This window comes from Phalaenopsis equestris, unplaced genomic scaffold (genome assembly GCF_001263595.1).
Source record: "Phalaenopsis equestris unplaced genomic scaffold, ASM126359v1 Scaffold000931, whole genome shotgun sequence".
In the NCBI taxonomy this organism is placed as follows: Eukaryota; Viridiplantae; Streptophyta; class Magnoliopsida; order Asparagales; family Orchidaceae; genus Phalaenopsis; species Phalaenopsis equestris.
Window position 1 is genome coordinate 317,046 of NW_018165370.1, and position 10,061 is coordinate 327,106.

Sequence of the window (10,061 nt, forward strand, 5' to 3'; positions counted from 1 at the left end):
AAATCAAAATAGGGGTATTAAATTGATTAATTATTGACTTCAAAAGTCATTCCCGTAAGTCGTAGGCTCATTTTTTTTAATAAACTTCCAAATTTTAATAATTTAGAAATTTATTAACCTATTTTTTCAATTGGAAAAGTGAGGTTGGTTTCTATCAACTAAATACTTATGTTTCAAACATCAAATCAATTGATTAAGATCAGAGGTTACCCATTTTCCTTCTTGAATTAAGGCTAAATTTCCAAAATTACACATTTGCCCCTAAGGCTCTAACACTTCATAATTCATCAGATTTAATCCAAATAACTTTAGAATTTTTATCCTACCTCACTCATGGGTTAATTAAGACATCAAAGAAGAAAATGTGATTTTTCAAAATTTAATTTATTCATATAATTATTTTCATGTAAAAATAGGATTTTCCAAAGAAAATTCCTAACTTGACCAAGGTGGCTCTTAATCCCTTGAAATTTTTCAAGAGGTAGACCTAGACAAAAGAAGCCTTTGGACCAAATTTCATGATTTTTTGAATTTTATTTGAATTTTAAAGATTTTTTTAGTTATGAGGTATTTATTAAATATAAAATATTTTAAATGGTGAAAATTAATTTTTGTATTTTGAAAAGTCTCACTGAGGTCAAAGAACTCAGAAAAGAAGGATTTATAATTTTCTAAATTTTATTTGAATTATTAGAATTATTTTAGTGAAAACTCTTTTTTAGCCTTTAAAAATTATTTTTAAATTTTGAAACTCAGTTTCTTTATTTAGAAAATCAACAAAAATATCCTAATAATTCCTAAGTTATTAGGAAGCAAATTCAAGCATTTTAATGAGTTTAATTATTTTTATGATTTTTATGAATTTTTAATTATTTTAAATATTTAAAAATAGGCTAAAAATGAAGTTTTTATTTTAAATATCATTTTTTTTTTAGAAAATGCCCCTAATCATAGAGAGCTCAAAAAATAAGTTTTTATAAATTTTTCAGTTATACTTTGATTTTAAAAACAATTTTAATGTCAAAAGTGATGTTTATCTTTAAAAATCAACTTAAGATATCAAATGAACTCAAAATATTTTGAATTTCTTATGTTGAGTTCTCTTGATCATAAATAATAGTGGAGATAAAAAATCAAGTCATTTAATTGTTTATATCTTCCAAAATTACTATTCTTAGCGATTTAGTGTTTGTGAATATTAGGTGCATTTTAAATGACTTGGCCCATGAAATTATTTTTAAAAGGTCCCCTAGTCATCATAAGCGTTCCAAAATTTTCTTGTAATTTTATAATCAACGTGCTAATTTCCATAATTATTTTGAGCAAATAATGCACATAAACTTGAAAAATGTGATCTTCTGTCTAGGGACCTCCTCTGACTTTAGAAAAATCAGAGAATGTTCTCCTTGACAGAGACTATAATATGCCAAAAATTCAAGCTATGATGATAAGTCTACATTCATGGAGAATCAAGAGATTCAAATAAATGTTTAATTAATTAAAAATAAAATATGCATCACATGTACTTAAAATTAGTTCCATATTATTCTCCTTTGTACACTAAGCAAGAGGGTATTTTTAATTTATTTTTGTGACTTTTCTGTACCAATATATAAATTTTTGAAGTTAGGGGTATTTAAATAAATAGAAAAAATCCCTATTTATCTATTTAAACAGGGCGTGCTGACTAGAAATTAAGCAGCTCCGAAGGCACGTGTGGCGCACTCTAGTTGGAGGCCGCCATCCACATAGCTGCTGACTCGGCCCACGGTTTATGTTTTGAGGCACTGTCAAGCTTGATCTCCTCCATTCATTCGATACATGCCTGATCAAACGGCTCCCCGTCATCGTCTCTGATAGACTGATCCCGTGACCGTCCACACTAAAACCCTAAGATCTCAGCCTAGGCTCAACCAAATTACTTCGGGTTTGATCTTATGGACTCTTCTAAGTACGAACACATCCATACAGTAATCATGCAATTAAATTAATCCTAATCAAATGAAGTATCAAAATAGGCTCAACAGGGAGAGAAGTTTTATACCTTTGTTTTGAGAAGTGAAGCTTCAATCAGAGGGTCTGGGCACATTCGTTGGAGTCTAAGGAGGCTAGGTATTGAGCCTCTAGTCTTGGTGTAAGGTCTAGGTATGAGTTTTACCAAGATTGATTTCAGGTGTTGGTCTAGAGTTATGATGGAGGCTATTTCATAGGGGGATTTTATGGGGCTTTGGCTTCTTTCCTGGTTGTGAAGCTGTGGGCACAAGTAATTGAAGTTTGGTGGACTGTGGAAGTGTAATGAGTTTTGTCCTAATTTTGGGCAGAGGTTTGAGCTCAAAATTAAGCTTCCATTGTAGAATTCAGTGCAAGAGGAGGGTTGGATTTCACTGAGGGGATCTCAGAGAGGCTTTGTGAGAAGTTTGAGAGGTTCTCTCTAAGAAGTTCTCAACACATCTTCCATGGCAGTGGAGATGAGTTTTTGTAAAAATGGCCATGGGGTGGCTCTCAGGGCACAAGTTTGGGTGCATTGTGGTTCTTAGGTGGAGGGCTGAGGAGCTCTACAGTTTGAGTTGGATGAGTTGGCCTCTAGGTTTGATTTAGGTGAAGCTCCATGGGGGTGCTCTTGGTTTGGCCATTTTCCGGCCACTAGGCTGGCCGGCCAACCAGGGGGAGGTGACTAGGAGCTGAGGGAACCCAGGGGAATATGTCACAGCAACTTAATGGGTAGAGGTTTAATTTTGGCAAAAAAATCCTAAGCTTAAGAAAAAATGGAATGAAATCCCATAATTTAGGAGACCTTTGGTCTATGGATTACTTTAGTTGGTTAGATGGGTTTTGGCTCAGTCTTAGGGTCTAACCAATGGCTGAGGTGGAGTTAATTTGGTGACTTTGGGGTAGTTAGGCCACTTTAATGGATATGTTCAATGTGGGTTCAAGTGATCAAAGTTTGGGTTTGGGTTAGGTTAGCCATGTCAAATTGTCAAATGACCCAGCCATGTCAAATGACCCAATTGATTGATTAACATTGTGTATCTAATTGTTTCGAAGATTTTTGTTGAAGGTTTGAAGTGATTTTGATTTCAATTGGTAGGTCAATTTGAGGGATTTTTGAGATTTGGCCAATTTGGGCATGTCGGGCTAGACATGGGTCTAGGTTGGGCTAGCCTTGGGCTATGTCCAAATTAATTGGTCCACATAGTCAAGGGAGGTGTTTTGAAGATTTTTCATAAAGGGATGGAGTGGAAATTTTTTGGTTAAGGTCCTCAATTTGGTGAAATTTTGAGACATGGTCAATTTGGGGCAAATTTGGGGCTTTTGGACTTATGTTGAAATCAAATGAAATTAAGGTCCTAAGGTCCTACCAAGGCAAATGAAATTAAGGTCCTACCAAGGCCAATTGAAGGTCAAATTTGATGTTTAGGAAGGTTATTAAGATTTTTCAACAAAAATTGTGGCCAATTTAGTGGGCTATGGGTTCAATTTGGTGAGATTAGGTCATGTGCCAAAAATTGAGTTTTTGATCTAATTCAAAATTAGGTTCAAATAATGGATCAATTGGGCTTGGATTTGGTCTTTATTGGTCATATGAAGAGTAAATTTGAGATTAGAATTGAAATTGGGGTAAATTGAAACCAATTGGATAGACATTTGAGGTGATTAGGGGAAATCGTGGGCCTTTAAAGGGCCATTTGGGGGTTTTGGTCAAAGGTGGTCAAATTGGCCAAATTGGGTCATGTGATAGTTGAGGAAATTGAAATTGGGAATATTTTCGTGGTTTTAGGAATTTTTGTGATTTTTTGGAATTTTTGAAATTTTGGGCCAAAGAGGAGTATTTTGGTAATTTAGCCAATTTTGGGATTTTGGGTAATTTGGGTGTTTCCAGGGTGTTTGAAATGATTTTTGAACAAGTTTGGGTATTTTTACTAGATTTGGAATTTTTGGCCAAATTTGGGGTCCCAAAGGGAATCTTGGTAATTTGGGGGAATTTAGGGGCAATAGGGTGGGTTGGGTATCTTAATAGAGTTGGATTGTCAACCACCATAAATAAGCCATGGATCAATGGAAACCTCATTTTGGGTCGTCTATGTAATGGTCTTAGCTAAACCCTAGCCTAGGGCTAATGGGTTTAGGGAACTACCTACAGGAGTCTCCCAAAAGTATCAAGGGACCAAAGTTTAGAAGTTCTAGGTTTAGGGTAATGAGTGATTGTGAGTGCAAACAAGTGCTTTAGCGCTAGACCAACACCTAGGGTCAACCCTAAGGTCTAGCAGTCCTAAGGGTGACTCATCTTGAGTTTCCCCCATAGTGACCCTTCCGACTAAGTGCTAGAGGTTTAGACCAATATGTGGACTTCAAGTTGAGTAGAGAAGAGTTTGAAATTTCTAATGGTGAGGGTTCCTTATCTAGTTTTCTAATAATAGTCAATAGGAAAGTCCTATGGCTAGAGCTTAGGCTACTAAGGAGGAAAAACTGAACCTCAACCAAAAGTGAGGTCAACAAATGAACCCCAAATAGGTGTGGTGTGCTGAGCAAGCACACCACGCGTATTGGTGTTAACCGACGAGATCAGCAGAAACCAATACAAAGTCCTAAGTCAACAGACTCGGAAGTATGTGTTGAGTTGTGTGTGTGTTTTTTTTATTTCCTCCAGGGATACTGGTAGGTGCATATTTGATCAAGTCAAGAAGTAGGGACTCTCGCTAGGGATTGGAGAGTGGATTTTAAGTTAGGAAATTTTAGAGATTTCTAGAAGATGGGAGTGTATACGCAAGTGCTGGCTTTGAGGTGGGAATTGAAATTTTAGTAACAATTCTGAAAAGAAAGGAAGAGTCGGAATTTAGGTACCGACCTCAAAAGATGAGAATTAAAATTTAGGTACTGATCCAAAAATAAGATTTGAAATTTAGATATAAATCTCAGGGAGAGAGTCAAAATTTAGGTATCGACCTCGAAAGATAGGGAATCAGAATTTAGGTAATGATTCGAAAAGAGAATTGAAATTTAGGTATCAATTCAAGAAGAGAGTCAAAATTTAGGTATTGGCCTAAAAAAGAAGAGTCGGAATTTAGGTACCGATCTCAAAAGATAGGGAATCAAAATTTAGGTAATGATTCAAAAGGAAAATTGAAATTTAGGTATCGACCTTCAAAAGGAGAGTCGCAATTTAGGTACCGATCTTAAAAGGTGAGAATCAGAATTTCGGTACTGATCCGAAAATGAGATTTAAAATTTAGGTATCAATCTCAGGGAGAGAGTCGAAATTTAGGTATCGACCTCGAAAGATGAGAATCAGAATTTAGGTACTGATCTGAAAATGAGATTCAAAATTTAGGTATTAATCTCAGGGAGAGAGTCAAAATTTAGGTATCAATCTCAGGGAGAGAGTCGAAATTTAGGTATCGACCTCGAAAGATGAGAATCAGAATTTAGGTACTGATCTGAAAATGAGATTCAAAATTTAGGTATTAATCTCAGGGAGAGAGTCAAAATTTAGCTATCGACCTCGAAAAGGAGAGTCAGAATTTAGGTACCGATCTTGAAAGATACGGAATCAGAATTTAGGTAATGATTCAAAATGAGAATTTAAATTTAGGTATCAATTCAGGAAGAGAGTCGAAATTTAGGTATCAACCTCGAAAAAGAGAGTCGGAATTTAGGTACCGATCTCGAAAGGTGGGAATCAAAATTTGGGTACTGATTCGAAAATGAGATTTGAAATTTAGGTGTGTCAATTCGAAGATGTGAGAATTGAAATGTAGGTATCAAAAAATTTAGGTATCGACCTCAAAAAGGAGAGTCAGAATTTAGGTACCGATCTCGAAAGATATGGAATCAGAATTTAGGTAATGATTCGAAAAGAGAATTGAAATTTAGGTATCAATCTCAGGGAGAGAGTCAAAATTTAGGTATTGACCTCAGAAAGGAGAGTCAGAATTTAGGTACCGATCTCGAAAGGTGGGAATCAGAATTTGGGTACTGATCCAAAAATGAGATTTGAAATTTAGGTATCAATCTAAGAGAGAGAGTCAAAATTTAGGTATCAATCTCGAAAGATGAGAATCAGAATTTAGCTACTGATTCAATAATGAGATTTGAAATTTACAAAGAGCTTGTGGTGTTGAATTTGCAGAAGTGTGTCATGTGGAAAGGTTGATTTTGTTGAAGAATATTTGTCGATTTGTCGAGGGGCTTGTGCAGAATGATAAATTTTGCGGGGATGTGAAGAGAATTAATTTAGATAAAGATAGTTGTAGATAAAGATTAATGTAGATAAAGATGGTTGTCCTGCGGGCAGAAAGAGTAAGAAACTCTGAAAATGAGAGAATCCACTCAACAGATTTTTATCACATTTAATATTTCAAAATATGTCTTTAAGGTTTTAATTTTAATTAGTTGATTTTTTTCTTTTTTTAAAGAAATTTGTTTTGTTGCTTATTTATCGGTGATTATTTTTATTTAAATTTTATTTATTGTCAAAGATTTGTTGTTTCATACTTTGTTCATTGAAATTTTGAACCTTGAACCAACGTGTGGTTGTGTGGTTCGTGGCTTTCATCCATCGCACGAAAAGGAAACTGACAAAAAGGCACATTCCTGAGAAAAATTTCATTAATCTGCTTCAATAAAAAGATGTCACAGATCGAACATAGGCTAACGCCTCAAAAGGGAAAATATGTAGTCCATGTTGAAATACATTCAGAACATCTCATGCGAACATCTCATGGAACATCTCATGCTATGAATACATTGTATGCTGAATATATTAGATACATATTGTGTTGCTAAAAGAAAAAGTGAACCCTCTGACCGTCTGTACTAGGTATGACGAGTTCCTGATCAAGCTGACCTTCTATGTCATGCTCCAGGGTAAGATTTCCCTTCGTACGACAGTAGCTCTTCCAGTTTTGGGTCCAGCTGGAATCCATATGGCATTTTACTGTCATCTATCCTGCGGAAAGTCACAGACATCCTACAGTGTTGTACCCGTGGAATGCAATGTTTGGCAACGTCTGCACCGTTGCCTTTAAGAACGTGTATTGAACCAACTGGTAGACGAATCTCCACAGAACCTTTGAACTCGCCAGGCCCGACGACATCAATTTCTTTCCCAAATAAAATATTGCTCTTGCTCATAAATGAGACCGTACAGAAAGGGCCTCACAAAATCATGATGATCAATGTGTGGAGGAATGCAATCACCCTCTTCATAGATATTGATAATACAACTATTGGGAATGTAGGTTGCAGGTAGAATATTCCATTTGACCATTCTTTTGATCATCCACTTTATCATTGGCGGTAGTGGATCTACTTGATCATGTCTGAGGATCCCAGGCGAATTCCCCTATCTGTCAATTGAGAAGTTGTAACAACAGCCACACTGGATTGTGATTCTTCCCTTTCCTCTCATCTATTTCTTTAGCTCGGAATATGTTCTTTCCATGAGAAAGCCCGCTCGGCCTCTATCTCTTAAATCAAAGATACAGTCCAGAATGCTTCTTTCATCACTTTTGGAGAAAACCCTGGTATACAGCTCCAGGCCTTCCAGTATGTTGATGAACTTTCCCTGAACTTCTTCTTAAAACTCAAATTATCTTTTATTTAGTTCACTTATCTTGTAGTACTCTATCATACCAGGGGTCGGCAGCTGTCGCAGGCGTTCCTTCCTTCAAGCATTGGCAGGAACCCAAACTAGTGTTGGTTGATCTGGAACATGAGACTCGGCCTCTAGCGGGATGTACGACCCTGTTCTCCATGGTACATACTGATTTGTCCCTAATGGGACATATGTCTCATCCATCATAAAATCTGAATTCTGAGACTCATTAGTGCTTGAAGTATACTCTTCCAATGTACTGAAATGATGTAATTATAGAACATTGCAATCTGGGCATTCTACGAATGCGCCCGTGGCTGATGTCCTGGCTGGTATTTCAGTGTTGCACATCGGGCAACCCTTGCATAAGACCTCTAAAACTGAAAGTGTATTTGAATCTGTCACAAACCCTTGTTCTTCATCCATGGTGGGTAAGTTAGCAGAAGTTTCTTTTAGTTATGGATCATAAATGTGCCCCTCAGGAATAGGGGTGAGCAAGTTGTTCGTCTCTCTTTGACATCCGCGTTCTTGTCATAGAAAAGATCTCTGCTTCTTGCGACTGGCGTTCCTGCGTTGCATTTTGCAAATCAAAGTACTTGGCAGTCGTTCGTTATTGGCGGCTACTATAGCCCGACTTGTGAAGCTACCATGGAGGATAGACGACTAGGCCCTTCCATCGGATCTTGCTCTCTTATCACGTTCTTGCCTTTGTTTGAGATATTATCTTTAGCGGTCACCCTCATTAGTGAAGGCAGTCCCTATTTCGCTTTCAAACTGACTACGTCCATGAGAAGACCTTTGTAGTCCATGTCAACCCGGTTAAAATCTCTGTTGAAGTCTATGGTACCGCCCTGCGGCTTCATTTCCTCATTTAGTGCGAGGCTCCAGCCATCCTGGAAAGCAAAGATCAGCCTTTGTCCCGAAATATTTTCTGTAGACGACAGGAAAAATGTCAATGGGCCAAAATTTTTCATGAATAAGAATAAAACAATGTATCTATTAAAGTAAATTTTAGTTTGTTTTGGGGAAATGAATTTTTTATTTTATGTATGAGTTTTCTTTAATTTTGTGGAATATTATACTCAAAAGTGGAAAGAAGAAATTTGAAGTTTAAAATTTCTTTCTCAAAATTTCAATTATATTGAGGTTAATTGTAAAATTTGGACTCGGTCATAGACATTTGACCACATTGATAACCCTAAAATAATCAAAGTTTCCAAAATTTCATAGCAAATAGAAGCAAGCGGCGTCAGGTTGCGTAATAAGTTTTCAGATATCGTTCGTTTATTTGTAACATGGGTCTTTCGCCATAGAAGTCCACTAACTAGTAAGATCCTCCTGTATAGACCCAATTCAAACCTAGAGACCACATCATCCAAATTAAATCTTAGAGCCTTTCTGCCCTCCACCTAGGCAGCAAATTTCACCCCCCAATTGGCCATGGCATCAAGCCTAAGGCCATTTTTTATAAAATGTTCCCCTACACTACACGACCATAGAGGGAGAGCTGAAAATTACTCTAAGAGACTTCCCCAAATTGATCCCAAAGCCTCTCTAAGACCTCCTCAGTGTAACCCAATCACCAGATTGCCCTGTCTCCCTTGCGGGAGCCTAATTTTTGAGCTTAAAACCTTGCCAGAGATAGGACAAAACTCTCCACACCTCCACAGTCCATTAAACTTTAATTAAACTTACCCACACCTTCACAATAGGGAAAGGAGCTAAAGCCCCATCAAATTCCCCTCTCACAGAGCCTCTACCATAGCTCTAAGCCAACACCCAAATCCAGTCGTGATCAAAATCATATCAAGGCCTCACACCAAGACCAGAGACTCAATCCCTAGCCTCTTTGGATCACAACGAACGTACCAAGACCCTTTGATCAAAGCTTCACTTCTCAGAGCAAAGGTATAAAACTTCTCTCTCTCCCGAGCATATTTTGGTTCTCCATTTAATTAGGCTTAATTTAATTGCATGATTACCGTATGGATGTGTTCGTCTCACTTAGACGAGTCCATAGGATCAAACCCGAAGTGATTTGGTTGAGTCTAGGCCGAGATCTTAACATTTTAGTGTGGACAGTCACGGGATCACTCTATCGCGAATGTTGACGGGGAGCCGTTTGATCAAGCGTGTATTGAAGGGACGGAGAAGATCAAGACAGACAGCGCTTCAGAACATAAACTGTGGGCCGAGTCAACAGCTATTTCGATGGCGACGTCCAACCAGAGCGCGCCACGCGTGCCTTAGGAGCTGCCTAGGAACTAGTCAGCATGCTCTATTTAAATAGATAAATAGGGATTGTTCCTATATTTTTAAATACCCCTAACTTAACAAAATTCATAACTTGGTGTAAAAAAATCACAAAAATAAAATAAAAATACCCTCTTCCTCAGTGAACAAAGGAGAATGATGAGGAAATAATTTTAAGTCTATATGATGCATATTTTATTTCTAAATAATTAAA